The sequence below is a fragment of the Sciurus vulgaris genome, assembly GCF_902686455.1.
Source record: "Sciurus vulgaris genome assembly, chromosome: 1".
NCBI lineage: Eukaryota > Metazoa > Chordata > Mammalia > Rodentia > Sciuridae > Sciurus > Sciurus vulgaris.
Genome location: NC_136461.1, coordinates 16,111,853 through 16,139,112, shown reverse-complemented (window position 1 = coordinate 16,139,112; position 27,260 = coordinate 16,111,853). Strand labels below are relative to the sequence as shown.

The 27,260-nt window shown below is 37.2% G+C and overlaps 1 protein-coding gene and 1 long non-coding RNA gene across 6 annotated transcripts in view; one reads left to right on the top strand and one right to left on the bottom strand.

The window, feature by feature from the left end:
• The window catches only part of LUZP1 (leucine zipper protein 1), a 96,125-nt gene that overhangs the window by 30,976 nt on the left and 37,889 nt on the right, over positions 1-27,260 (top strand). The window lies entirely within an intron of this gene.
• LOC306654912 lies at positions 347-26,994 on the bottom strand. The gene is made up of 3 exons (XR_013762125.1): positions 25,881-26,994; positions 4,006-4,280; positions 347-3,965 (listed from the first exon to the last, which is right to left on the bottom strand). It is a non-coding gene; the product is annotated as an uncharacterized lncRNA (long non-coding RNA).

Below are 27,260 nucleotides of genomic sequence, written 5' to 3'. Positions count from 1 at the left end.
TGGGTATGTGTATATCACTATAGTATGATGATATTGATTCTTTTTTTTGCGGTGCTGGGGATTGAACCCAGGGCCTTGTGCATGCGAGGCAGGCACTCTACCAGCTGAGCCATATCCCCAGCCCGATGTTGATTCTTTAGGATAAATACCAAGGAGTGATATAGCTGGGGTCATTTTGGTGGTTCTACGCCTAGTCTTTTGAGGAGCCTACATACGCATTTCTATAGTGGTTGCTAATTTACAATCCCATCAACAGTGTAAAAGTGTTCCTTTTTTCCCCACATCCTCTTCAGTATTATTATTTGTATTTGTATTTGTATTTTTTTGTTTTTTTTGCGGTGCTGGGGATTGAACCCAGGGCCTTGTGCTTGACAGGCAAGCACTCTATGAAATGAGCTATGTCCCCAGCCCTGTTTGTATTCTTGATGACTGCCATTCTGACTGGGATGAGATGAAATCTCAGTGTTGATTTGCGTTTCCCTAATTTCTAATGATGTTGAACATACATTTGTTTGCCATTTCTATTTCTTCTTTTGAAAAGTGTCTGGTTAATTCATTTATCCATTTATTTATTTGGGTTATTTGAATTTTTTTGCTAAGTTTTTTGAGTTATTTATATATTGTAGATATTAATCCTCTGTCAGAAGAGTGGTCAGCAAAAATTGTCTCCTGTTCTGTAGGTTCTCTCTTCACATTTCTAATTGTGTCCTTTGCTGTGTATTTGATGCCATCCCATTTATTAACTCTTGGCATTATTTCCTGACCTTTAGGGAACTTGTTCAGTTTTAAGAATTCTCTGTATATTTTGCATACCAGTGTTGTGGATATAAGATTTGCAGATATTTTCTCTATGGCATTTTTGGATTTCTCTGCCTAGAATTCATTACCCATGTAGTGTTGCTGTCCAAGTCCCTATTATATTATCTTTCCAAAATCTGAAACATTCTGAATTCCAAAACATATTTAGCTGCAAATGAAGAATTGCTGATCTGTATTTATTTTGTATAAGTGGCTCCTTATACATGAATTCTTCTTGAAACAAACCCTGAGTTTTTGTGTTGGGCCTTCATTGGTTGATAAAGCCTGAAAATTTCTACTACTTTTGGTATTGTGGCTTGTTTGTTTTTTATAAGAACATTGCTGTGTCATGTATTCATTAATAATAAGGAAGGTGTTTTTTTTTTTTTTTTTGCTTTTTAGAAATAGACAAGGGGTTTTTATGAATTCCTCTTTTCCCCCTTCAATTATTTTGAAAATTTCTAAAATCAGTTGAGTGAATAGTATTACAAATACCCATATACCTTTCACCTACATCATTGGTTATCCATGGGTTTGTGGGGGCTCCTAAGGCCCTGTAAGAGTCTGCAGGGTCAAAACTATTACCACATACTAAGACATTATTTGCCTTTTTTCACTTCTGTAACATTTGTACTGATAGTACAAAAGCAGTCAATGTTGGATAGAGCTGCTGCTGCTTTAGCACAAACCAAGACAGTAGTACTGTATTAGTGATAATTATGTTCATGTTGCACTCGTCATAAAACAAAAATGCCAGTTTTGCATAGAAATGTCCTTGATGAAACAGTAAAAATATTATTTTTTTTAATATCTTGATCCTTGAGTACACTTTTTTTTAATATTCTAGGTGATGGGAAGTTCATGTGAAGCTTGTCTGCATATGAAAGTAAAGTGGTCAGATAAAAGAAGGAAAAATACTAGTGGGGTTAAGTTGCAAGTAAACTAACGTTTTTCATTTCCTGGATCATCATTTTTACTTGAAAAAATGATTGGTTCTCAGACTTGGGTATTTGACATTTTCTTGAAAGTGAAGGAAGTGTAGCTTGTTATCCTAAAGAAAACAACTGGTGGTACTTACTGTCAGTGATAAAATTTGAGCTTTCAAGTAGAAATTAGAATTATAGACAACTTGTTTGTGAACTTGGCACTTCTTAATACTTAAACTTTTTAAAAAAATGAGTGGTGGTGATATTAACAAGTTATTTTTTTGATATTATACAGTGAAATATTTCAGCATTTAAAAGTTCTGCATTTAAAATTTTTTTTTAAGTTCTCGATGGACCTTTATTTTATTTATTTATATGCAGTGCTGAGAATTGGACCTAGTGCCTCACACATACTAGGCAAGTGCTGTACCACTGAGCCACAACCCCAGTCCCAAAAGTTCTGCATTCTTGTTAACTCAGTGAAGAAGTGTTTTCGAAATGATCAGTGCATTTTTTAAAATGTTTTTTAGTTGTAGATGAACACAATGTTTTCGTTGATTTGTTTATTTTTATATGGTGCTGAGGATGGAACCCAGTGCCTCACAGAGGCGAGCACTCTACCTCTGAGCCACAGCTCCAGCTTATCAGTGCATTCTTTTACAAAAATATTGATCCAAAGTATAAAATATAGATCAAAGGATTTTATGTAACACTTTGAAAAGTTTTTTATTTTGGCTTTAAATTCTACTTTATAACAAACCTTTTAAAAATACCACTTGTCAAGTTATGGTGTAGTATCAAAGAATAATATTGCTAATCATCTTAGAAGATTATTAAAGTGCTTCCTTTTGAAATACATATTGTAATGAAAAATTGGATTTTCTTCATATACTTCACCAGAAAGTGTTTTGTGTGTGGGTGTGAGTGTGTGTATACACACATGTGCATACAGATGTATTGTTGCTGGGGATTGAACCCAAGGCCCTGAGCATGGTGCTGCCACTGAGTTGTATCCCTAGCCCCATATACTTCAAGCAAAGCACCTGTTAATATGATTGAGGACAGAAGCACATGAAAGTGCTGCACTAGACATGAAAGAGATTTGTAGATGTGGAAGATCAGTGTCTTTTGCTACATTTTTTATTTTTTGAAAATATAATTATTTTTATTAAAATGTTATTTATGTTAATAACAAATAATGGGTTTATTGCTTTTGTAAAATCAATGTATTATAATTTTTAATTTTTTTGTGTAGTAAGTATAGAGATAATCTACATAAACAAGCCCTTTGAAAAGATCATTAATTTTTAAGAGTAAAAGGAGTCCAGAGATTGAGAAATTTGAGAACCTCTCTTCTAAATTCACAGTTGTTAGTTTTTTGTCACATTTGCTTTGTTTAAGCTTTTGTCTGAAACTTCCCCCCCAAACATTTGAAAGTAAGCTGCATGTATTATGACCTAAATACTGTTATTCATAATGTACTTCAGCATTCAGCATTCATACATTATCTGATATTAGTTCATATTTGAATTACTCAGTTGTTCCCTAAATGTTCTTTATAGTCCCCTTCCCTTAAAGATCCACTTTAAGGGTCTTTTGTACATTCGATTGTCATGTCTCTTAGTCTAGAGTAGGAGTCAGCAAGTTTTTCTGTAATGAGCCAAATAGTAAATATTTGCAGCATTGTGGGCCATACTGTCTTTTATGAGGGAAAAACAGCCATAAACAGTACATAAATGAATAGGTATGACTATTCTGATAAAACTTTAGTTTTCAGACCCTTGGTCTACAACAGCTCTCTCAAACACTTTTTTTTTTTTTTTTTAATGTGTGTATGTGTCTTAATAATGTTTCCCCTTTGAAGAGTCCAAGCTAGTTAAAATGTCCCAGAAATTGATTATTTTCCTATGCTTGAATTCAGGGGAAACTTTTTTTTGATGCTGGGGATTGAACTCAGAACTCATGCATTCTAGGCAGGCATTTTACCATTGAGCTACACCTGCGACCCCTTGGTAAACACCTTTTTTTTTTTTTTTTTTTTTTTGGGTAGATGGACACATGCCTCTATTTTGTTTTAGTTATGTTTTTGGTATCCGGGATTGAACTCAGGGGCGCTGGACCACTGGCCACATCCCCAGCCCTTTTATATATTATTTAGAGACAGAGGGTCTTGCTGAGTTGCTTAGTGCCTTGCGATTGCTAAGGCTGGCTTTGAGCTTGTGATTCTCTTGTCTTAGCCTCCTGAGCTGCTGCTGGGTTTACAGTTGTGTGCCACCCCGACCGGCTCAGCTTTTTTTTTTTTTTTTTCTTTTGGGCATAGGTACTGATGGAATCATCAGTGATGATAGTGACTTCTGATTTTTGGAACCCACTCTGAACCCAGAACTAGGTGGACCATTTTGCATATATTAAAGTCTTTCATCCCTGTAACACAGGTGGAAAGAAATGATGTCACCATGGCTTTGAATTCATGATCCTTCTGCCTCAGCCTCCCTATCTGCACCACTGTGCCCGGCTTATTTATTTTTATGTGGTGCTGAGGATTGAACCTAAAGCCTCACAGCCTCACGCATGCTAGGCAAATGCTCTACCACTGAGCTACAACCCCACCCCCATGATGAACATTTTAAGTAAGAGATAGTACATAGATGATGCTGTGCATTTTCTTTGTTATATTGGAAGTTGTATCAGCCTTTTCCATTATTACTATTGAGGATAAGTTTGATCTTTTCATTGTAAAGATACCTATTTCCCTTTATAAGTAATCTGTGGGATGACTTTGAGGCAATATCCTGTTCTCCAACAACCAAATGCTTTTAGCATCTAGTGTTAATCTTTGAATCAATTATGATGTTGATAGTTGTGATCAAAGTTCTTAGTAATGTGCTTTTGCAATAATAAATTGTATTTTCAATATCCCCAGCTTAGAAAGCCCTTTTCAGATATATTGTTCACTCTAATTCTGTGGTTTAGTTTCCCATCGTAGACACGTCTTCCTTAGAGAGTGAGACTGAGAGATTGGGTCTTCTTGTGTTTTGCTGAACAGTTGCAGGGTTCCAAAATATGGTGTCTGTGTTTTCTGAGCTCAAGACTGTTTAAGAAAAAGGAAACTGACCTACCCTGGACTGAGTGTTCTTTTGTTTTGGGTAGTTTTACTTGTTCCTTGCCACTTTTGTCAGTATATCTTGTTTTAATAATTCAATTTCTGGGTCCTAGTATTCTGTGCATCACTTTTGGCCTAATTATATATTAAAGCTTGTATTCAAAGCCAAACAAGAAGTTACAGCTAGAAAAATGCACTTAATAATCATCTTAAGAGAAACATTTTCCTCCACCAACTTCTGAGGAAATTTTTCAAACATATAAAATAAAGACATGCTGTTCATCTACAACTACAAAGAAAAATTCTTAAAAAGCTTCTGTTTAGGGGCTGGGGAGATAGCTCAACTGGTAGAGTGCTTGCCTTGCAAGCACAAGGCCCTGATTTCGATCCCCAAGGGAAAAAAAATATTTTTCTCCTGAACTATTTGATAAGCTGCAGATGTGTGACTCTAGAATAAGGACTGTCTACTACATAACTACTTTATCATTATCACATCTTATCAGTCCATATTTAAATGTCTCTAGAGTTCTCTAGTGTCTTTAATGGTTTTTGTTTTTTGAGAGATCTTTTCTGGGAGTACAACAGTGAATGAGAGATTGACATAATTGGACAATAAATTTCACTGTGTGGTCTCTTGACATAAAAAATAACTACGTTTACATGGTGCCCTGCAGGTAGCTGTAATTAGTAGTCTTTCATTGGTCAATAAAATAAGGTCACCATTCTGGGAGTGAGGGGAAGTCAGGGCTGTGATCAAGTGTTCAAACTTTCAGAATATCAGTGATAAGGGATGAGGGTATAGCTCAGTGATAAGAGCACTTGCCTAGCATGCATGGGGCCTGGGTTTCATGTCCAGCCCTGGGAGAAGAAAAACAAAATCAATCAATGATGAGCAAGATAAACTGGAAAAAGTAAGAAATTAGGGTGATATCTAGCTCAGTGCCTGGTTCATGGTGTGGTATGTACTTAATGCATATTTGTTGACTTAAAGATGCAACTGGAGGCATATTCTGGAAGGAAAAATTATTTCTGTCCTCATTAGTTAAAAATTTATTTGGAGATTCCAGTGCATTTGGTCTTTTAGGTGCTGTAGTGATGTAAAAAATGAAATAGAAAACAATGTTTATGCTTTTGAGGATAACTACAGTATTAGCCGAAGGAGCAAACTATTTTTCTTTTTTTTGTTCTTGTTAATTTATTGCCTTGTTTGCATGCCAGGTTGTAGTCTAGGTACTGGAATACAGTGGTAAACAACACTGAATAAATCTATGCCTTGTGGAGTTGCTGTATTAGTTGGGAGAGATAAACAGTAAACATGTCAACAAAATAATTTTGGATAGAGGTGTTCTTAAAATTAAAAAAGTTTACTGCAGTTAGAGAGTAATGAAGAGTGCAGCTTTAGCCAGGATCATCAGATAAGGTATTCTAAGGAAGTACCATTTGACCTGTGACTTGAATTACAAGGGAGTAATGGGAATTACAACATGGGAAGATATGGGGAGAGGCAGAGGAGGCAACAAATAGAAAGATCATAAGGTGGAGCTGACCTATGTAAGGATCCAGGAGGATGTGGAGCTGAGTGAAAGGCTTCAGAGTGATAGAAAAATATGATAGGAGATGAAATAAAGACAATAACCAGATTTAGTGGGGTTATTACTTTAAGAAATGGAAAGCCACTGAGGAATACAAATTGTATTCTATAAAATAGGTGAAGGATTCAAGCCATTGATGCTGACTTGATTCTAAGAAAATATTAATGTGGTAGACCTAGAAGATATTCCTTTCTCTCTCTTTCACTTTTCCCCCCCTTTTTCTTTTGCATTACGGGGTATAGAACCCAGGGGTGCTGTACTACTGAGCCTTTAATTTTTTTTTTTTTTTTTTTTTAATTTAGAGACAGAGTCCCCCTAAGTTGCCCAGGCTGACCTTGAACTTGTGATCTCCTGCCTCCGCCTCCTTAGTACCTAGGATTACAGGTGTGTGCCATCATGCCTGGATCACTTTCACTTTTTTCTTGAACACATCTTTATTGAATAACCATTATATTCACAATAGTGCACTGGTGAACATACAAAGCAGTGACAATTCTGTACCTTCAAGTTTTGTCATGTAGTTGGAGTAGTAGGGCATAAACACATACACACAAATGTTTATGAGTATAATGCATAGTATGTTCTTATTTGCTAAATGACAATAGGTACTCAACAAGGGAAAAAGTTAATGAGCAGTGAGAGTGGAAGGGTTCCACTGAAGAGAAGGTAGCATTGAATTGTATCTTGGGTAGATTTGATGAGATGGAGAAGGGCACTCTAGGCAGGGGATATATCTGGGCAAAGGTAGAACATGAAGGAATTTGTCCTCAGGAAATAATGAGTAGACCAGTCTATCCAAGTAGGAAAAAGATAGTGGCCAGCATGCCAGGAACTGAGTGACAGACTAAAAGGTTAGACTTTAATTTGTTGTTGTAGGCACTCCTTGTACATCTTGTTAGTCACTTGTATTCTAAATGTGTTTATTCAGCTAGTATTACTGCCTACTGTGTACACTTGAATTCTTTGAAACAACCTAATCAGTTGAAGATGCAAAATCAAATTTTGATTTTGGTACATCATGTATATATAGATATAGAAATAAATGCAAAAAATGAATAAAGCCGGTGGAAGGACTTTTTAAGTAATTTTTATTTCTTTTGGCAAGTTTGATGGAATAGAGTTTGAATCACTAGTAGGAGCAGAATAGTTGGAGGACTTATTGTTGAAAGGTGGATTGGGAATATGTTGAATTATAAGAAGGCTATCCTGATGTCAAAATGTGTTGCAAGATTCTGAAGCTCATTGACATTTATAATCTGGCTTTGATAGGGCAGTGGTTGTTCAGGTTTGAGGACTGAAAATAAGAGAATGGTGGGCAAAATGATAAAAATTTTTAAAATCTTTTAAATCTTTAAAATCTTTTTAAATTTTTTAGAATACAACTGTGTACATAGTCATAATCCTAGTAGCTCCTGAACACTTTCTCTTTTACCTACCCAAACCCCACTGACTTTAAAAAGGATTTTGTTTCATACCAATGTCAGCAATGTCAATGATAAATGTACTTTGTCATTAATTAGAACTGATGCTATCTTTTATTTAAAATTGTTGAGAGTTTTTTTCACATAGCTTATTTATTTTTTTAGCTTATGGAGGACTAAACTCAACATATAGTTTTATTCCAATAGTGGATACTGACTTCTCCTAAGGACAAGAGCTTTTTAGCTGGAAGAAATCGTCAGAACTGGGCGTGGTGGTGCACACCTGTAATCCCAGTGATTTGGGAGACTGAGGCAGAAGATTCCAAGTTTGAGCCTAACTTCAGCAGCTTAGTAAGACTCCATCTCAAAATAAATAAAAAGGCTGGGGATGTAGCTCAGTGGTACAGCACCCTAAATTCAGTCCCCCGTACAACAACAACAAAAAGATAGAGAAAAAAGAAATCATCTGAAGTATTTCTTAGCACTTGAGTTTTTTTTTTTAAATACTAATTTGAAGTAAATTTATTCATGTGGATATGGAAATTTTCAGTGTTAACATGATCATTTGATATTTAGGTCAGTTTTAAGGTTCCTTTGGTATCACTTGGTTTTATATATCTAGCAACTAATGTTCCAAATGGATAAATGTGATAGCATGAAAGGAATTAGTATCTGGATATAGAGGAGCCCAGTCCAACACCCTTTCCCCCAATATGGGGTGAGACTTATTTTTGCTGTAATCCTTCTCAAAACAAAACAGTACATTATGGAGGTCTATATCCCAGTTCTCTGCAGTTGGAGAGAGAGCACTCACAATAAAAAGATTAATGATGTGTAAACCACATTTTTTTTTTTAAGGATATACTAGCTGAATTTAAGATATTTACCTCAATACTTCAGATACAGTGGGACTTTTAATAATGCTGGTCTTATTGATAAAGAAATTTGTTATCAGACTTTATTCTGTTATCAATCTTCAGTTCACAATAATAATGTTATTTTTGTACTGGGGATTGAATTTAGGGGTGCTTTACCAATGAGCTGAATCTCTAGTCCTTTTATTTTTATTTTATTTTATATTTTGTGAGATAGGATCTTCCTGAGTTGTCCAAGCTGGTCTGGAATTTGCAATCCTCCTGCCTCAAGTAGCTGGGATTACAGGAATGTACCGCTTAGTAATTGTTTTTGTATAACACTTTACAGTTGAGTTTTTATAGGTCTTATCACATTTGAGTTTTAGAGTACCATTGTTACATGGGGGGGGGGGAGGGAATACATTTATTCCTATTTTAAGATGAAATCAAAGTTAATAACTAAAAACTCAGATTTTTACCTCATATCTGCTTCTTAGTGTGCTAAACTATACTACCTTTTATGAATTCACTTGCTTTATATCCAAATTTCCATAGTAATGAATTATGTTATGCTGAGTTCCATTTTAGAATAAACCCAATATCTTTAACTAAAAATGCCGTGTTTTGCATTACTGTTTCCTATTCGGAAATCATTGAATGGAATTAGATTTTTGTTTTTAAAACTAAAATTGGAACTGAAGAATTTAATCCTAAAAAGATCCTTGAATTTGAATTAAATTACCCTTTTTAACTCATGGATTCAACAAACACTTATTAAATGTCTTCTGTGTGCCAAGCTTAGTGCAGAGGGTGGGAGGTGGGGGGAGCCTTAGTAATTGAAGTATTAAAATGAAAAAGCAAGAATTTAAAGTCATGTAGATCTGAATTTAAATCCCAGCCCTGTTGATTAGTGAGAGTCTCTTAGAGCTTCAATTTCCTGATCTCTAAAAAGTAGATAATACTGCCTTTATAGAACTGTTTTGAGGAATAGGGTGGTATTTATATATATAAAGTATATATTTATATAGTATATGCTATATAAGACATTACTTTTCATAGGTGAATGAATAGACAAACATGAGAACTAGCTGAGTTTTGACAGGAAGTGTTTGGCTGACTTAATTATAGTCTGAAGTGATTTTGGCTGCCAGTACACTGTGTTCTGCTGTTGTAACTTGCAGCTCTCACACTGGTGTTTCCCAGCGATGCATTTGATTTCTTATGTAGTAGAAGCCACGTTATTCCTTTGGTGTATAAGATCTTTGGAAATCTCAGTAGGCTGAACCATTAAACTAATTCTGTTGCAGTTCAGTTGGGGAAGAATTGCACATTACTGTAGTGAAAAGTCAGGTGTCAGGGTACCTCTTTCTGGCTGGTACCTGTATTTAGTTTCTTGAATAATGTAGCCATCAAAAGCAAGAATAATGGCCATCTATGGTGAAAAGTACTGCTGACATTGAGTGAGACCAGTAAACTATACAGGATGAAAGACTGGAATTTTAGTTTTCTGAAATGGTGCTGTATTTGTTTATAAATATTTATAGAGCACCTATGATATGCCAGGTGTTCTTTTGGGTGCTCGGAATACAGTAGTAGTAGTGCAGAAGCACCTTTTCTAACAGTTACACTCCACTTGGGGATGTAAATAAAGGTAAGATATGACGAATTTCAGGAAATGCTAAGAACCACATAGAGAAAGAACAGGAGAAGCAGGTATCAAGGTAGAGAAGGGATACTTATTTTAAAATAGGATCTTATTTTAGATAGAATGATACAGAATGCTTTTCTGGGAGAAAACAAACAGGACCCAGAATGAAGCCAGTGAATTATCTCAAAGAAAAGGAGCTAAAACAGGCATTGTATTTAGTCACTATTTGGAAAGGTCCTTAGTTTGAGAAGTAGATAGCTGACTTCAGAAGTTGCTTTAGGAGGTAGGAGGATGACTGCCTTGTTAAGTAACTGAAATCAGCCCATATTTATTCTACAAAACGACTACTGAAGGGAGGGAGTGGGGTGGTACTGTTGAAAATCAGCCTGCATGCCATTTTTGGAACACGGACATTATATTATAGACTATACTACTTAAGAAAATGTGTATTTTGGTATCCAGGAGGCCTAATGATTTTTATCCCCTGTTGTATTTTAAAAAGTGTAGTCTTTTTTTTTTTTTTTTTGGATATAGGGGATTGAATCCAGGGGTGCTTAACCACCAAGTCACATCCCCAGCCTTTTTAATATTTTATTTAGAGACAGGGTCTTGCTGAGTTCCTAGGGCCTCTCTAAGTTACTGAGGCTGGCTTTGAACTCATGATCCTCCTGCCTTAGCCTTCTGAGCCGCTGGGGTTACGGGTGTGTGCCACCATGCTTGGCAAGTGTAGTCTTTTGACTATATCAAAATGCACATGCAAATCTATAGCACCACCACAATAAATATCTTTTTAAGAATATTTGAGGATAGTACTTGGGAATCTGCAATTTTAACCAGTACTCACAGGTAGTTCTGTATCCATATTATGGTTTGAGAATTACTGTTTATAAACTCATTGATAGAAATTATCTTTATCCCAGCTTAGTAAGTGGGCTTTCAAGTACCTGTTTATTTAAGATTCATTATTTTTCATAATTTACATTGGAGTCTGTATTTCCTTGTGCATTGATTTTGATTTTTGGTTGTAATTTCTGACACACTGTATCCTCTATCTTAAGATGATGAGCAACAGAAACCAAACACTTTTCACCTTCAGCCACATTCCTGGTAAGGAGGAGCCTTTGAATGAGAAGGCTATAGACTGATATAGAGCTTGCTCACCCTTAACATTTTTTTTTGGTGGTGTTTTCTGTTGAGAATTCTAGTTATTTACCTGTGATTTAAGAGTTCATATTTTTTCATAGATCATTAAATCTCCAACATGCAAATACCTTAATGAAAGAGAAACAGAGAATGAGGATTCCCAGAAAGCATATAATATATTTAGTAGTAGGCACAATGAATATTCAGTTTGATCTCAAGGGAGGAGATTGAAACAGTCAGGAGTGGGACATTTAAACCATCTGTAGGTGGTCAAAGGGGATCCTTGAAAGCACCATAGACAACATTTTGGTACAACTATTAAAGAAGAAAGGTATGCACTGTTTACTGCCACGCGCGTGCGCGCGTGTGTGTGTTTACACATACTTGTGTGTGATACTGGGGATTTAACTAAAAGGTGCTTCATCACTGAGCTACATCCCCAGCCCTTTTTAAAATCTTGATTTTGAAATAGGGTCTTGCTAAATTGCCCATCTTGCAATCCTCTTGCCCTAGCCCCCTGAATTGCTGGGATTATGGGCATGTACCTGGCTGAGTCACTGAGATTGTAGGCATGTACCTGTGCCTGGCTGCTTCCTACATTTTTGAGTTTATTGATATTATCACCGTTATTGTCAGGTTGTGGGAAAACTACTAGCTAGGAAACCTGTCTGTTAGAACTCTAGGATCCTGTCTCTAGGCCGGTGGCTCAAGACTTTTGTCAGGGGTCCTGTTGAGGTTGGATCTTTTAGAAGTACTTTCTACTGTCAAAGAAACCAGGATTCAGAAAAGTGAAATTAGTTTCTCCAAGGCCTAGATACTAGAATGTAAAATCAGGTGATATGGTTTCTTTCAGTGCAGTCATCCACTTTTGTCATCTTTTAAAAATGTGTCCCGTTCTCTCAAACAATGTTATTGTTCTGTTTAAGGGTATTCTTATCTTTCCATCCTTCTTGTTGGTTGTTTCTCATTTCGTGTTGTGATTGGAAGAACCCATTAAGGGGTAAGTGGTAATTTATATCTTGATTTTTAGTTAAAAAAAAAAAAAGTGATATTTAAGAGAAAAGTTCATGAAATTAAGGCATATGGAGGGGTAGCAACTGCTTCTGAGTCATACCACAAAGTATTAGAGGAGGAGAGTTCACAAAGAGTTGGTTTTTTGGTTTGGTACTATATACTATATTCACTTCCTTTTGTTTGGGTACTATTCACTGTATTTACTTTCTTTCATCCTTTTTCTCCTTAGCCGCTTGACTCCCATAAACTTGATCTTGTGAAGAGGTGTGGTATGGTAATAAGATGCCTGAGTTGGGAGTTTAGATCCAACTTTGCTTCAAGTCTCCATATCCTCTCTTCAGCGCTTTTTTATCACATCTTTAAAATGTAAGATTGAACCAAACTAGGTGCCCTTCTATAGATGAATGGATAAAGAAACTGTGGTGTATATATACACAATGGAATATTATTCAGCCATAAAGAAGAATAAAATTATGGCATTTGCAGGTAAATGGATGGAGTTGGAGAATATCATGCTAAGCCAATCCCAAAAAACAAAAGGCTGAATGTTTTTTCTGATAAGTAGATGATGATACATAACAGGGAGGGGGTAAGGGAAGGATGGAGGAATGCTGGATTGTGTAGAAGGAATTGAGGAGTGGGGAGAGGGCAGCGGGGAGGAAAGATAATGGAATGAGACAAACATCATTACCCTATGTACATGTATGCTTAACAAACTGTGTCACTCTACATTGTGTATGACCAGAGAATGGAAAGTTATACCCCATTTGTGTACAATTAATAATAATAAAAAAAAAAAAAATGAAAGACTGGCCAGGTGGTGTGGTGCTGCATACCTGTAACCCCAGCCGAGGCTGGGGAGGCCGAGGCAGAAGGATTGTAAGTTCGAGGCCAGCCTGAGCAACTTAGCAAGACTCTTAAAATAAAAAAAATTAAAAAGGTGTAGGGATGTGACACTGTGGTTAAGTGCCCCTTGGTTCAGTCCCAGGTACCAAAATAAATAAGTAAATAAATAAATAACATCTGCACCCCTGGGTTCAATCCCAAAATAAATAAATAAGTAAGTACAAAAATACATAAATAAATATAAATAAATCAATCAAAAGGCTGGACTGGATGATTGCTCTCCAAAGATCTTTCCAGCTCTGACATCTGTGATTTCATGAATTCTAGGAAGGTTCAGACCCTTTGATGAAGGGTCACAGTAGCATGCAGTTTGTTCTGTTGTGTAGCTAGATTCTGCACTGGAACTCACCACAGTACTCCTTGGATGAACTCGGGTTACGTTTTTGTTTTTGTTTTTTTTTCCCAGTAGAAATGTTTCTGAGAGCATAGACTTTAGATAAATCAGGTTTTTTTTGGTTGTTGTTTAAACAGAGATGGTAAAAGGTTAAAAATAAGAGAGAAGATTACTTGAAACTTGGATCTGTAGGAAATACATTAATGTGTATCCAAGTGACTATTCTAGAACAACAAATGTGTTGGATCTGTATAGGGTGGTAGAGCATTGTGGAATTTTTCTGATACTATTGCAAAGAACAAAGAAGTTCAAAGTCCATGGTTAATTTTTGCTTTGGAAAGAGGAGTACTGGCTTACCACATAGGCCTTAGGGCTGGAAGAGCTACGGAGAACAGTTTTCTAGCCTCCTCAGAAAACTCATCCTTAGTGGTATGATTTGAGCTCCTCTGTCAGCCGTACATGACTGGAAAATCACCAATTCAAGCTTAACTTGTTTGTCTTAAATTATGAGAGTTTATTTCCCTTGAAAAAAAATCATTTGATACCCTAATGATTCTTGTAGGACACTCAGAGCTATTTGGAAATGAGTCTGTCTCCAGAGTAGGCTTAATAGCCGTATTCTAAGGTGAAGAAGCAAGCACAGTCTGGCTTTGTACTGGAAGCCATTTGCCCTTATGCTGGATTCTAGGTGGGTGGGGATCTTTCCATTCCTGCCTGAAAGAAAAGCATTTAGCTGACTTCCTGATCATGTCTTATCTTGTCCTTCAATTTTTCTTTGCAGAAGCTCAGCTTTTCTTCCAGTGTGGTTCTATACAAGACGGAAACCAGAAAGCTCTGCATGTGTTTGTTAATTGCAAGGGAAACATTAAATGCATGAGTTAGGAGTTTAGGTTTCTTGCTCTGTTCTCGGGGCAGGTTAGGATGAGTAGTCGGGGATATAGGGAAGGTGTGGAGACTTGGATCTAATAAGACACTCTGAAGTGTTTGAGGAAATAGAACTTTGGATTGCTGACAGGGCATAAATACTTGAGGAATGCCCCTGTTTTGATAGATAGATTATTTTTAGTTTGCAGAAAAAGAATAGTTTCATCAGCATATTGGAATCTTGCAGTCATGTTTGTAACCTAAACTAATCGGCTTAAGCTATACCAGGAAAGTGTCAGATGGCACACTCATTTCCTCCTAACTTTTAGTACTGCCTGGCTTTACTGAGCAATCCTGTGGCTGGGCTGCAGGGCATTGTTAATGGGAAGTAATGGGTGAAGATGCTGGCCTGAGGAGAGAGAACTTGCATGCCAGGCCCTGCCTCAGTACCTTCTCTTGGACTGTAGATGCATTATGGTACTTACATCCAGAGTGTTCGACTTAATGGCACCCCAAGTATTACTGGGTGAAACTGCCTCAGATCCTGATTTGCTGTTTTTCCAGTTAACTTGCTGGAGTTAAACAGGTAGACAATTATAATACAAAATAAGTGCTATGCTAGTAAACCTAGGGTCTGTACACATCTCTTCTGGTTTTGTCCTGGATATTGTACTTGTCATAGTAGTTGTTTATGTATTTAAAGCTCTTGGTTATCATTCATGCATTACACCTTTGAGTGCCCACTCACATGTGTGCCTGGCTCTATTGTAAGTGTTAAGTGTCCTTTGGTGTTTGTTTCTTAGAGACTGTAAATTTTATATGTTATTTTGGTTGAAGAATGTCAACTTGTTTTTCACTTTAAGTATTTTTAAATTAAAGTAATTTTTAAATTTGGGTGAGATTTTATATAAATTACTAGATCAGTAAAGCATACTTTGTGTAGTACCTCAGGTTTTGGTTGGGCACTATATGGTTATTATACAGGAGAGAATATAAATTCAGGAAGATGTGACTTTAGCTCTTGAAGGATTTAGAATGGCCACACTAAATCAGCTGTTCATAACTAACAGCCTAAGAGCTCAGGGGCCATTTGGTCAGTAGGGTTTACATCTTCCTGCTAGAACATGTTTTGATTTATGTTCTTTAGCTTTTTATACAAAGATGTAGGCCAACAGTTTATTAGTACAACTGTTGGCAGTGTTGGGGATTTTTCTTCTTGGGCTGACCTTATTTTTTATGCAAAACATAATAAAAATAGTCTACATTAGTGATCTTCATGAGGACAAGGAAAATTTAAGAGAGAGTTCAGTAAAACGAGAGCAGTTGCAACTGGTGGACTGAGGCATCTCATTTGGAGAGGCCAGGGGCATGGAAGTGTTGATCCTTTCCTACCTCTTCTGGGCACCAAAGAAAGAATACGTATGAAAGCCCTTCTTCATTTGCTGCAGCTTGCCTTAGGTCAACAAATTATTTAAAATTCGAGCCTCAGTTTCCTCACATATAAAATAGACGTGATAATGCCATCTCAAAGGGTTGTTGCGAGCTTCGAGAACTGAAAATACTTTGAGCTAAGATACAGTGTTAAGCATTAGATATTAAGAGATATTATTATGAAATAATGTGTAAACATTAGATACTAGGAGATTTCTTCTTCCTCCTCTTCTTCCTTCTTCATTGTTTGCAGTACTGGGGATTGAACCCAGTGACATGTTGCTGCTGAGCAACATCCCCAGCCCTTTTTGTTTTTTAATTTTGAGACACTAAATTGTCCATTCTAGCCTTGAACTTGCAATTTCTCAAGTAACTGGGATTATTGTTTCATTCTTTGAGACAGGTTCTCACTATATTGGCCAGGCTGTCCTTGAACCTCCTGGACTCAAGTGATTCTCTTGTCTCAGCTTCCTGAGTAGCTAGTAGATACATCATTCAGGGAATAAGAGGCATGGACTTTTGAGGACCCTGTCAGGACATCTTGTAGGGATCCTGAATTTCAGATGATTCTGGGCATTCTGGACTACTTTTAGTGGGGGTTAAAAAGGAAATAATATTATTTAATGGTATTTGAAAGGGGTGTACATTTAGAAGATGAATTATTCTTTCTTATAAATCTAAGTACAAGCATTCATAATTTTCATCAATTTAGCCATTGAACATTTTTGATATGCCAAATTCTATGCATGTGCTTGGATTTGAAATGAAATGCATAATCCTAGCCTTTCAGGAGCTCAAGGTTTGGTGCTGGAGTTAAACAGGTAGACAATTATAATACAAAATGATAAGTGCTATGCTAGTAAACCTAGGGTCTGTCGAAAGGGCTTGTTCCTACTTGATTCCTCTCAACTGCCTCTCCAGACTGTTTAAAAGCTGTTAGAGATCCAGTGAAGCCTGGTGAAATGGAGCAGTTTTGCCCAAGTTCACACAATAGTTAGTCATTTACAAAGCTGGAACTAAGATCTGAGTTGTGCTACCAATTGGCGCTTTCAGCCATGTTCTTAGCTCTGTTAGCACTAACTTTTGCTCAACCTGGATCTTTACTTTTTTCAAGTGTTTTTCTCTCTCCTGCTCTGTCCTGCCATCTTTTCAGCTTTTTTTCTTATACTCTTCTTCTGTAAGAAGAGGAACCTTCTATTCTTAAAATGTAACTTCATAGTTACTATTGCAGTGGAATTAGGAAGACCAGGGAGTCTTAACTTGAGGTAGAAGAATGGTTCTTAGTACTGGCTACACATTAGAATTGCTTACAGAACTTCTACTAAATATTGATACCAAAGATTCTGATTTTTATTCTCATGTTTGTCGTTCGCTCATGACTGATGTACACAAATTACTCAATGAAAAAAAATTTTTTTTCCAGTACTGGGGACTGAACCTAGGGGTGCTTTACCACTGAGCTACATTCCCCAGTCCTTTTTATTTTTCATTTTGAGACAGGTTTTTGTTAAGTTGCCCTCCTTTTTATTTTTCATTTTGAGACAGGTTTTTGTTAAGTTGCCCAGGCTGGTCTTGAGCTTGTGATCCTCCTGCTTCAGCTTCCTTAGTGTCTGGGATTACAGGCTTGTGTCACTGCATCTAGCTCTCAATGAATTTTTGTGTGTGCGAGTTATGTAAAGACTACTCACAAGATGAAAGATCAGTAGAATAGAGGGAAGGGGTGGGGTGGGGAGGGGAGGGGAGGAAGGGAGGGAAAGGGGAAGTACCGGGGACTGAATTAGAGAAATTATATTCCATGCTTTTATAATTAAGTCAAAATGAACCCTAATATTATATATAATGAAAGTGAACTAATAAAAAGAAAAAGACAGCCCCACATCCAGATATGTAACAGATTAAGACAGAACATTTCTAGACCTCCAGAAAGCTCCTTTGTGCCTCTTTCTCTTTCATACTGGCTTGCCCAAGTAAACACCTATCTACCCCTATCTTGTTGACTTGTTTTGTCTGTTCTTGAATTTTATATATAGTCAGACAGTAGGCACTCTCTTGGTTTTGGTTTTGTTGTTGTTTAATATCTTACTGGATATCCATCTGTTATGTGTAGCAATATGTAATATTACATTATGTGAGTATACCACAATTATATATTTATTCTGTTGATGAACATTTGGGATCTTACCAATGTGGGCTACATGAGAAGACACTATGAACACTTTTATTCTTGTACATGTCTTTTGGTGGACATATACACTCATTTTCTTGGGTATATACCAAGGAGTAGAATTGCTGGGGCATATGTTCAGCCTTGGTAGATATTACCAAACAGTTTTGTGGTTGTGGGTTTTTTTTTTTTTTTTTTTAATTATGATAAAGTCAGGAGACTAATGAAAGTGAACCTGTATATATTTAGATTTAGTAGTTATGATTTTACCACTTCACCTATTCCTTTTTCTCCCTTTTTCTTTTTTGAAACATTTTAAAGAAAATCCCAGATATGTCATTTTACTCCTATACATTTCCATATGCATCTTTCATTATGGACATTTTCTCACATAACCATAATGCCATTATCTATAAAATTAACAAATCTTTAATAACACCTAATTCCTAGATCATAGTAATTTTTTCTTGACCGTCTCAAAAATATTCTTATAGTTTGCTCACATGGATGGTATATCACCTTGTTATTTTTCCCCGAGTTTCATCTAGAGCAACTCCTCTTCCGCTGCTCTGTCCTTTTTGATGTCATTGACTTGCTGCAGAAATTGACTCACTTATCAGATAGTGATATTTTTGAAAGCTCCCCAGGTTTCCCTAATATTTTGCCTGAGATAGGACAGATAGGAGTATATATTTCAGAACTTTTTTTTTTGGAGACAAGGGTCTTGCTACATTGCCCAGGCTGGACTCCTGATCTTAAGCAGTCATCCTGCCTCTGCCTCCTGAGTAACTGGAACTACAGATAACATGCCACCTTGCCTGTCCAGGCCCATTGTTAAAAAGAGGGTGAGGGGTAGGATAGGATACGAATATTGTGTGATTAATGCTATCACAATAGATTTGAGCATGGACATCTTTATGGTAGAAGTGGGAGGTGGCAGTAGAAATGTTAGATACTCCAAGAAAGAGTGTGAGAACTAAGTTACTAAGTTCCCATTTGTCTCTCCATTAATTTCACTTTATTGTATGAATCTTCTCCTTTAGTAGAAACTTTAAGTTGATTCTCTAACCTAAGAATTAGACTCTGAAGAGAAAAAGCAGATATAATTTCTTTCTTGTTAAAGTTCTTTTCTTGTATAGACATGAGGTCTTTTTAATTAGCTGAAACAAAATTGGGCTTTGGAAAATAGGTCATTCACAATAATCTAGATATTTACCACTTAGGAAAGAAAACTTTAAGGGATTAAGAAATTAAGTCTGTATACAGAGTTAGGGAAGAAATGTTAAATACCTAGGCAGGCAGGAGGTTGTTGTGACCTAAGACAGACTAGAATAAAGTGAAACCAGTTATGGCTTTCTGTAGTAGGAGACCTTAGAGTGCCTAGTTTGTGCTAAGCACCTTGTAGGAATTGGCTATTGTAACACTTTGTTCTCTTTACCTCCTGGGTCAAATTGTCCAAATAAATCTTATTTTAACTCATCAGATAGAAGTGCTCCACAGTTTTTGTGGAAAGGTGATAATGTTGGTCACTAGTATAGACTGAAGTGGTATATACAGTACAGGAAGCCTGGGGAAGGTGAGTAATTGTGCTCTGGCTTTGAGGTACTGTGGAATCATAGATGTCAGGTCTAGAAGGACCTTTGAGTTTCTTGGATTTTAACTAGCCTGCCCCACCCACATTCTACTATTACTTTTTTATTGGTTTGGGAGATTGAATCCAGAGGCACTTAACCACTGAGCCACATCCTGAGCCCTTTTATATATTTTATTCAGAGACAAAGCTGAGTTGCTAGGGCTGGCTTTGAACTCGACATCCTCCTGTTTCAGCTTCCTAGGATGCTGGGATTACAGTCTTGCGCCACATTCTACTTCTTAATAAAAATCCATGTACCTATTTTCAACAGTTATGAACATATGGTCAATATTCCATCATACATCTGTCTACTTCCATTCTTCCTTCCTTCCTGACCACTTGTGCCTGCTAAGTAAGCAATGCACTGAGCACTTGCCTCATCTTGTATTTTCAAGCAAATTCCAAATATCATATAATTTCATCTGTTTTGTGTTTTATACATCTATGTTATGTTTTATACACACACATACTTAAAAACTCCACAACTTTAATGTCACATCAAAAATTGGTTAGAATTTTTCAATATCATTAAACATCTCATTCAAATTTAAGTTGTCTCATTGATAATTTTTTTGTCATTTATTTGAATTAGGATTCATTTACGTCTGTACATTATGATTGGTCAAAGAATCTTTTTGTCTGTCTGCAGGTTCTCTCCATCTTTGTCATCTTTCTTTTTAAAACATAAGGTGTGTAGTTATCTGTTGTTTTGTGGCAAAATTTAGCAGCATAAAACAATATACATGATATCATCGCTTCTGTGGGTTTGGACTGGGCATGGTTAACTGTGTCCTCTGCTTCAGAGCCTCACATAAGGCTGTAGTCAAAGTGTCAGCCAGGATTGCGGTCCTGGCAGGGTGTGACTGGGGAGGAGAGGACCTGCTTCCAAGTTCTTTAAGTGATTGTTAGCAGGATTCAGTTTTTTTTTTTTTTTTTTTTAAGTTGCAGATAGACACAATATCTTTATTTTGTTATTTGTATTTATTTGTATGTGGTGCTGAGGATTGAACCCAGAGCCTCATACGTGCTAGGCAAGCGCTCTACCACTGAGCCACCACCCCAGGACTGAGGTTTCAGTTTCTTGCTGGTTGGTAGACCAAGGCCACCATGAGAATTTCTGCAGCATAGCAATTGGCTTCATCAAAGCAAGAAAGATAGCAAGAGCAAAAGAGGGAGAGTGAGAGTAAGTGCATAGTGTGCACAAACACACACTAGTAAGAAAGAAATCATTTTTTAATATTCTGATCTTAGAAGTGACATAACTTTTACCTTATTTTCTTTCTTTCTTATTTGTGGTTACTGAGGATTGAACTCCTGCCTTATGCATTCTAGATATGAGCTACATCCACAGCCCTTTTATTTTTTTTTGAGATGGTCTCACCCTAAGTTGCCCAAGTTGGTATGGCACTTGGTAATCCACCTACCTCAGTCACCAAAGTTGCTGGGATTATAGGCTGTGCCACCCCATCACACCTGGCTGACATTTTCTTCATTAGAAGGAGATCAGTAGACTGGGGTAGAGCACTCACCTAAGATATGCCGAGACCCTTGGTTCAATTCCCAATACTGCCAAAAAAGGGGGGTGGGGAAGGGTCCTTAGGCCCAGCCCACACTCAAGGAGAACACAACTATTAGGAAATGGAGATCATTGGGAACCATTTTAGAATACTGTTCACCTTCTAGAGATGAACTCTGGAATGTAGGTCTGCTGACTGTCAATCTGTTTGCCTTTTTACCAGATTATTGATGCCATTGGGAGAAAAAGACCCCCAGTGACTTGAATTTCATTTGCCTTTTTCTGTGTTAGTAACTGTCATTAAGCAATCTCTCTCTGTGACACTTTGATAAATGTCATGTTTATATATCAGGGAGTCATAGGTAGCATAGGTTGGTTCACTCTGAACACTTTGACCTTGATCATGAAATGAACCAGTCAGTCATTAGGTCCTTAAAAAATATTGACTATGTATTTCACACTGTGCCAAGCCTTTGGAGACACAAAAATAGTATAGAAGAATAAGAAAGTTTTTCAGTGTGGTATGGATAATAAGTATAAAGGGCAAGAAATTAGCATTAAGTCAATGCAGCCAGTAATTTTTGAATATTTTCTCTATATAAAAATGTGTAAGTGCTGTGGGAAATATAAAACTCAGTAGGACAACCTCTACTTTTTGTTCTTAAGAGAATAGTATCAGATTAAAGCCATGATGCAAGGTAGACCATGGAAATGACTCAAGTAGAAGATACTGACAAAATGTTAGACATTGACAAATGTTAGAATCAAAATTGTAGTAAGAGTTTTATCAAGTCTAGTGGTCTTTACTGTTTGGGGAACATGGAACCATTGGTCAGAGAAGTTCAAGGAAACTTGCTAAAATAAGAAAATCAAGTAAAATTAGGAAGATAATTAGGGAGAGGAGGACTTGAGTTGGATATAGACAGCCTTGGCTCATAGAATATTCTAGAACTGAGGACTTTCTAAGTAAAATTTAATACCTAAACCAGCCAAAGGTAGACTAGAACTGCTTTGTGTATCTATAATATAACAATAACCATGTTTTAATAGTGTACAAAGTACTTTCACATACATTATTTCATTTCATCCTTATGGGATACGTTTTCATTTCTGTTTTACAAATGAGGAAAGTTTTCTTTTAATGTTGATAGATCTTTATTTTATTCATTTATTTATATGTGGTGCTGAGAGTCGAACCCAGTGCCTCACACATGGCTAGGCAAGCACTCTACCACTGAGCCACAACCCAGCCTCAAATGAGGAAACTTTAATTCAAAGAATAATAATAATCCTACAAGGGTCACAGAACTAGGAAATCAGACAGGTAAGACTAGAATTTAGGATTCAGCTGCCCACATTGCTACATGGTATGTATGAATGAAAGTGCTGTTTTGTTTTTAATGCTGAAGATGATCAACTTGAGACTTGCTGGCAAGTGACTTACTAAGAACAAAGAAATAGTCATAGCTACAAGAAGGAACTTGGGACGTGGAAGGAGGCAGAGAACTGACTAGGAGCTTGCTTTTCCTATTTAGGTCTTTTTTTTTTTTTTTTTTTTCACGCGGTACTGGGGATCGAACTCAGGGCCTTGTGCTTGCAAGGCAAGCACTCTACCAGCTGAGCTATCTCCCCAGCCAGGAGCTTGCTTTTCCTTCTGACTTGGATGTCTCCCTGTTCCTTCAGATGTCCACACACCCACTTCTCTTAGTACTTATTTAAAGTTATTTTTACTGGAGGCTGGGGATTTAGCTCACTGGTAGAGCACTTGCCTAGCATGCATGAGGCCCTGGGTTCAATCTGCAGCACTGCACAACAATCATATTATTTCTAGTGGAAATGTGCAAGTTAGTTTCTCAAGGTTTCTATTTCCAAAGACTTCCAGATGCACTTAGAGAGACAAACTAAATAAAAAGATGTGAGGCTTAATCAGAATGGTGATAAAGAATGAATTTATGTAGACCTTATGTGCTTTGGTACTTTTTAGACAATCCTTACAACAACCCCATGAAGTTAGATATAATCTGTATATACAGTTGAAGAAACTGAGGTTGTAAAGTTTAATTACCAAAACTGCTGTGTGACTGAATTAAAGTTTGGACCCATGTCCTTTTAATTTTAAAACTGTTTGCTCTTTCTATTACACTATGTTGCTAGGCAGCAGTTAGGGTGGAGAGAGAGAGAAAGTGAAGTAGAGACAAAGTGACATTCTGTAGAGGCCATAGAACTGAAAGACAATTTTGGGGGTAGAAATAACAATGACTCCACAAAATGTCTTCAAATTAAAATGGGAAACAGTAGAAAATCTTTTTTACTCAGGCCTTCTGTTATGTACACCCCACAATTCTATTCTTGATAGCACCTAGGTAAAATGTATGGAAACCATATTTATCCTTCATTGGAATAAAGGAGATTGTGTGTGTGTGTGTGTGTGTGTGTATGTGTGTGTGTGTGTATTGATATTGTGGGCACTTCAGCATCAGTCCAAAGAAAGTCACACATTCCAACTTGAGTGTGAGAGTAAAAAAAGATTTGAAGACTTTGGGTGACTTGTACCTACTAAGTTTTGCAGCTTATATCTGTGACATGCTAGAGTGATCCCTCCATTAAATCAAAACAAACAAAAAAACCCTTCCTCAACTCTGTCTTCTCTTTGTCACCTTCACTTTCCAAGCAAGCTATTCTAAAAAGCTGTCTGCATTCACTGCCTCTTTCCACTCAATCTATTCCAATCTGCTTCTCTACATATATCATTTCAATGTAATACTTCTTACTAAGGTCACTAATGTCCTCCACCAAGCTGAATTCAACAGACATCTTTACTCTGTAATTTTCTCACTATCGACTGCTGCTTCCTTCCAGAAGCACTCTTCTCTTGACTGCAGTGACATAACATTCACTGTCCTATTCTTCCTCCTACTTCTCTCTTGTTTTGTGGACTCACTCTCCTTTCTAAAACTATTAAATATTTACTCTCCCAGGCTCTCCTCTCTTTTCTTAGTAGACATTCTCCCCGGATAGTCTCAATCTGTGTCAGTGGGTTTAGTAACTTCACCTCTGAGAATATAACTCTTCATTTATGTCTCCATGTCTCCAGCCCAGATCACTCTTCTGGGCTATAAACTCCTCTGTTATGCAGGCACTCTCCTCGGTTCTGAGGATATACTGATGAGACAGAAGTGGAACTGGTTACAAGCGAAAAGAAGCAATAAACAAAATATCAATTAAGGTTGGGTAGTAGAGTGAGACAACCATGATGATAGAGTTTGGATCTACTTTGGGTTGGCTGGTCAAGGCTTTACTGAGGTGGTAAAATTTATGCCAACCTTTGAATGACCAAAAGGGGTCAGCTTGTACAAAGGGAAAAGGGAATAACTCATGCAGAGACCCTAGGACAGGAATAAACAGAGACTGCATGAAATAGGAAGTGAAGAACTGGTAGGAAATGAGATCAGAGAGGTAGGTAGGGGCCAGAATTTTGTAGGGCCTCATAGTCTATGGAAGGCTTTGGATTAATCTAAGTGAAATGGAAAGCCACTGACAGATTTGCTGTGTTTGATAGGATAGAGTTTTGCTCTGATTAAATTTTAGAAATGTAATCTGTTGGGAGAATGGTTTGTATGTGGGCACTTGGTAGAAGGGAGGCTTAAGGAGGTTATTACAGTAGGTAGAGTGGAAGTCTAGTATCTTGGCCTGGGATGCTGAAAGGGAATGTAGAAAGCAGAGGGACAGATCCAGAAAAGTTGAGAAGTGGAGTTGATAGGACTTGTTAATATATTTGCATATGACTTCGGAAGGAAAAATGTTTGGCCTGGACAGCTGAGTGAATGGTGGCTATAAATGGCTATAAACTGAGATGAGGGAAGATTTGTAGAGGAATGGTTTGGGGAGAGAAGGGTGAGAGGTGGGATACTATCAAGAATATAATATGAATATGAATATGTGAAAGTGTGTGCCATTTAAACATTTAAGAAGAGATGTCAGGTAGGCTGTTGGATATGCTTATGGAATTTATGATTATACTTCCCAAAATTTGGAAGGCACTGGGACTGTGAATGAGATTACCCAAAGAAGAGTGAGTACAGATGAAGAAAAGATGTTCCAAAACTGCCCTTGATTGAGCAGAGGAGGAGGAGCCAGCAAAATAGAGCAGAAGTATTAACCAATGGAAGCTAGGATATCTTAGAGCCAAGGAAGAACATGTTTTAATGGAGAAAGACTGGTTGTGTTAAAAGCTGCTTAAAGGTTGCATCTTATTAGATGAGATAAAGAAGTGACCAAGAATTTGGCAGTATTGAGGCCTTGGACCTTGATGAAGAGTTCTAGTGGAAGCCTGATTGGAGTGAATGAGAGGTGAGGAAATGGAGATCAGTATAGTAGCTCTTTGAAGAGGCATTGTTGTAAAGAGGAGCAGAGATGTTGGGGTTGTAGTAGATGTAAGAGGCATGAGATCAAAGGAGAGGTTTTTCTTTTTCTTTTTAGAATTTAACCTTTATTTGTTTTTATGTGGTGCTGAGGATTGAACTCAGCCAGGACCTTACCCGTGCTAGGCAAGTGCTTTACCACTGAGCTACAACCCCAGCCAAGTTCAGTATTTTAAGATGGGACATTCTAGAATCTTGCTTCTCAGATGTGATCTGTGGATCAACCTGGGAAGCTGTTAGAACTATAGAATCTCAAGCCCTGCCCCAGACGTACTGAATCAAAATCTTCATTTTAATGAGATTCTTAGCTGATTTGTATGTACATTAAAGTTTGAGAAATACTCTTCTAGAGGATGGCTTCTCAAGCTCTCTGTGATGCAGGTCTAGTTAAATTCCCCCTCTCCCCCAGTCTGTCAGGGACTTATGTGCAGTCCTATGTATGCTTTTTAAACAGCTTATTCCACATGCACCCTGTGTGAGTTCATCAATACTCAGGCCAGATCTTGATTGAGAAGGGTCCACTTGTCATGTGCTTGGATGTTGCAGCAACGTCACCTTGCTACACTATGTTCTAAAAGTTTATTCTCACTTTCTGTAGTTCTAACGATAAGGGTTTGTGAGCAAGTACTGATCTGTGGACTTCATTCTGAGTAGCACTCTTCTAGAGTGTGTTTGCATGCTGATGGGCGTAAGACTAGAGAAAAATGATGATGATGGTAGAGGTGTGTGTGATGCATATGATGATGTGAGGGAACTGGATCTGTAATAAATATGAAAAGTTGTATTTTGTATACCAACAAAAACTCTTTATTTTAACTATAAGGAAAGCAGAGTGTTGTCATGTTAGATTTGGAGGTAGGAAAATAAGGGTCCGAATGTTGCTTTGGTGACAAGTGTTATCAGCTGATGTGAGCTGGAGGTTTACTGAGAGAAGAAAATGTGTGAGTTATTTAGGGGTGTGGGAAGATTGAACCTATTAGGAAAAATGTAGCAGGATTGCTGGCAGCATTAAGACATGTTTTTGAAGTCTGTAGTGATAAATTTAAAATGATACCAGTTGAGCTGGATATGGTGGTGCTCACCTATTATCCCAGCCACTTGGGAGGCTGAGGCAGGAGGACTGCAAGTTCAAAGCCAGCCTCAGCAATTTAGCAAGGCCCTAAGCTACTTAGGAGATCCTGTCTCAAAATAAAAAAGGACTGGGTGTGGCTCAATGAATAAACATCCCCTCCATCCCCCTCCCCCCAAAAAAAGACACTATTTCGTCATACTAGTGATTGGTTTCTCTGTGGCAAGCACTTAGTTGCTTTGGTATGAGTCTGGAGGGTTCCTTAGTTTGGTTCAACCAGGATTGAAGTTTTGAGTATGAAGGAGGGCAAGTTGATTAAAGGTGTTTGCAAAGGACCTATTGAGATAAAGAATGAACATGAAGTGGGGCACCTTATATAGTTGAATTAATTAATTAGCCCCTGTTTTATGGATAGAAATACTA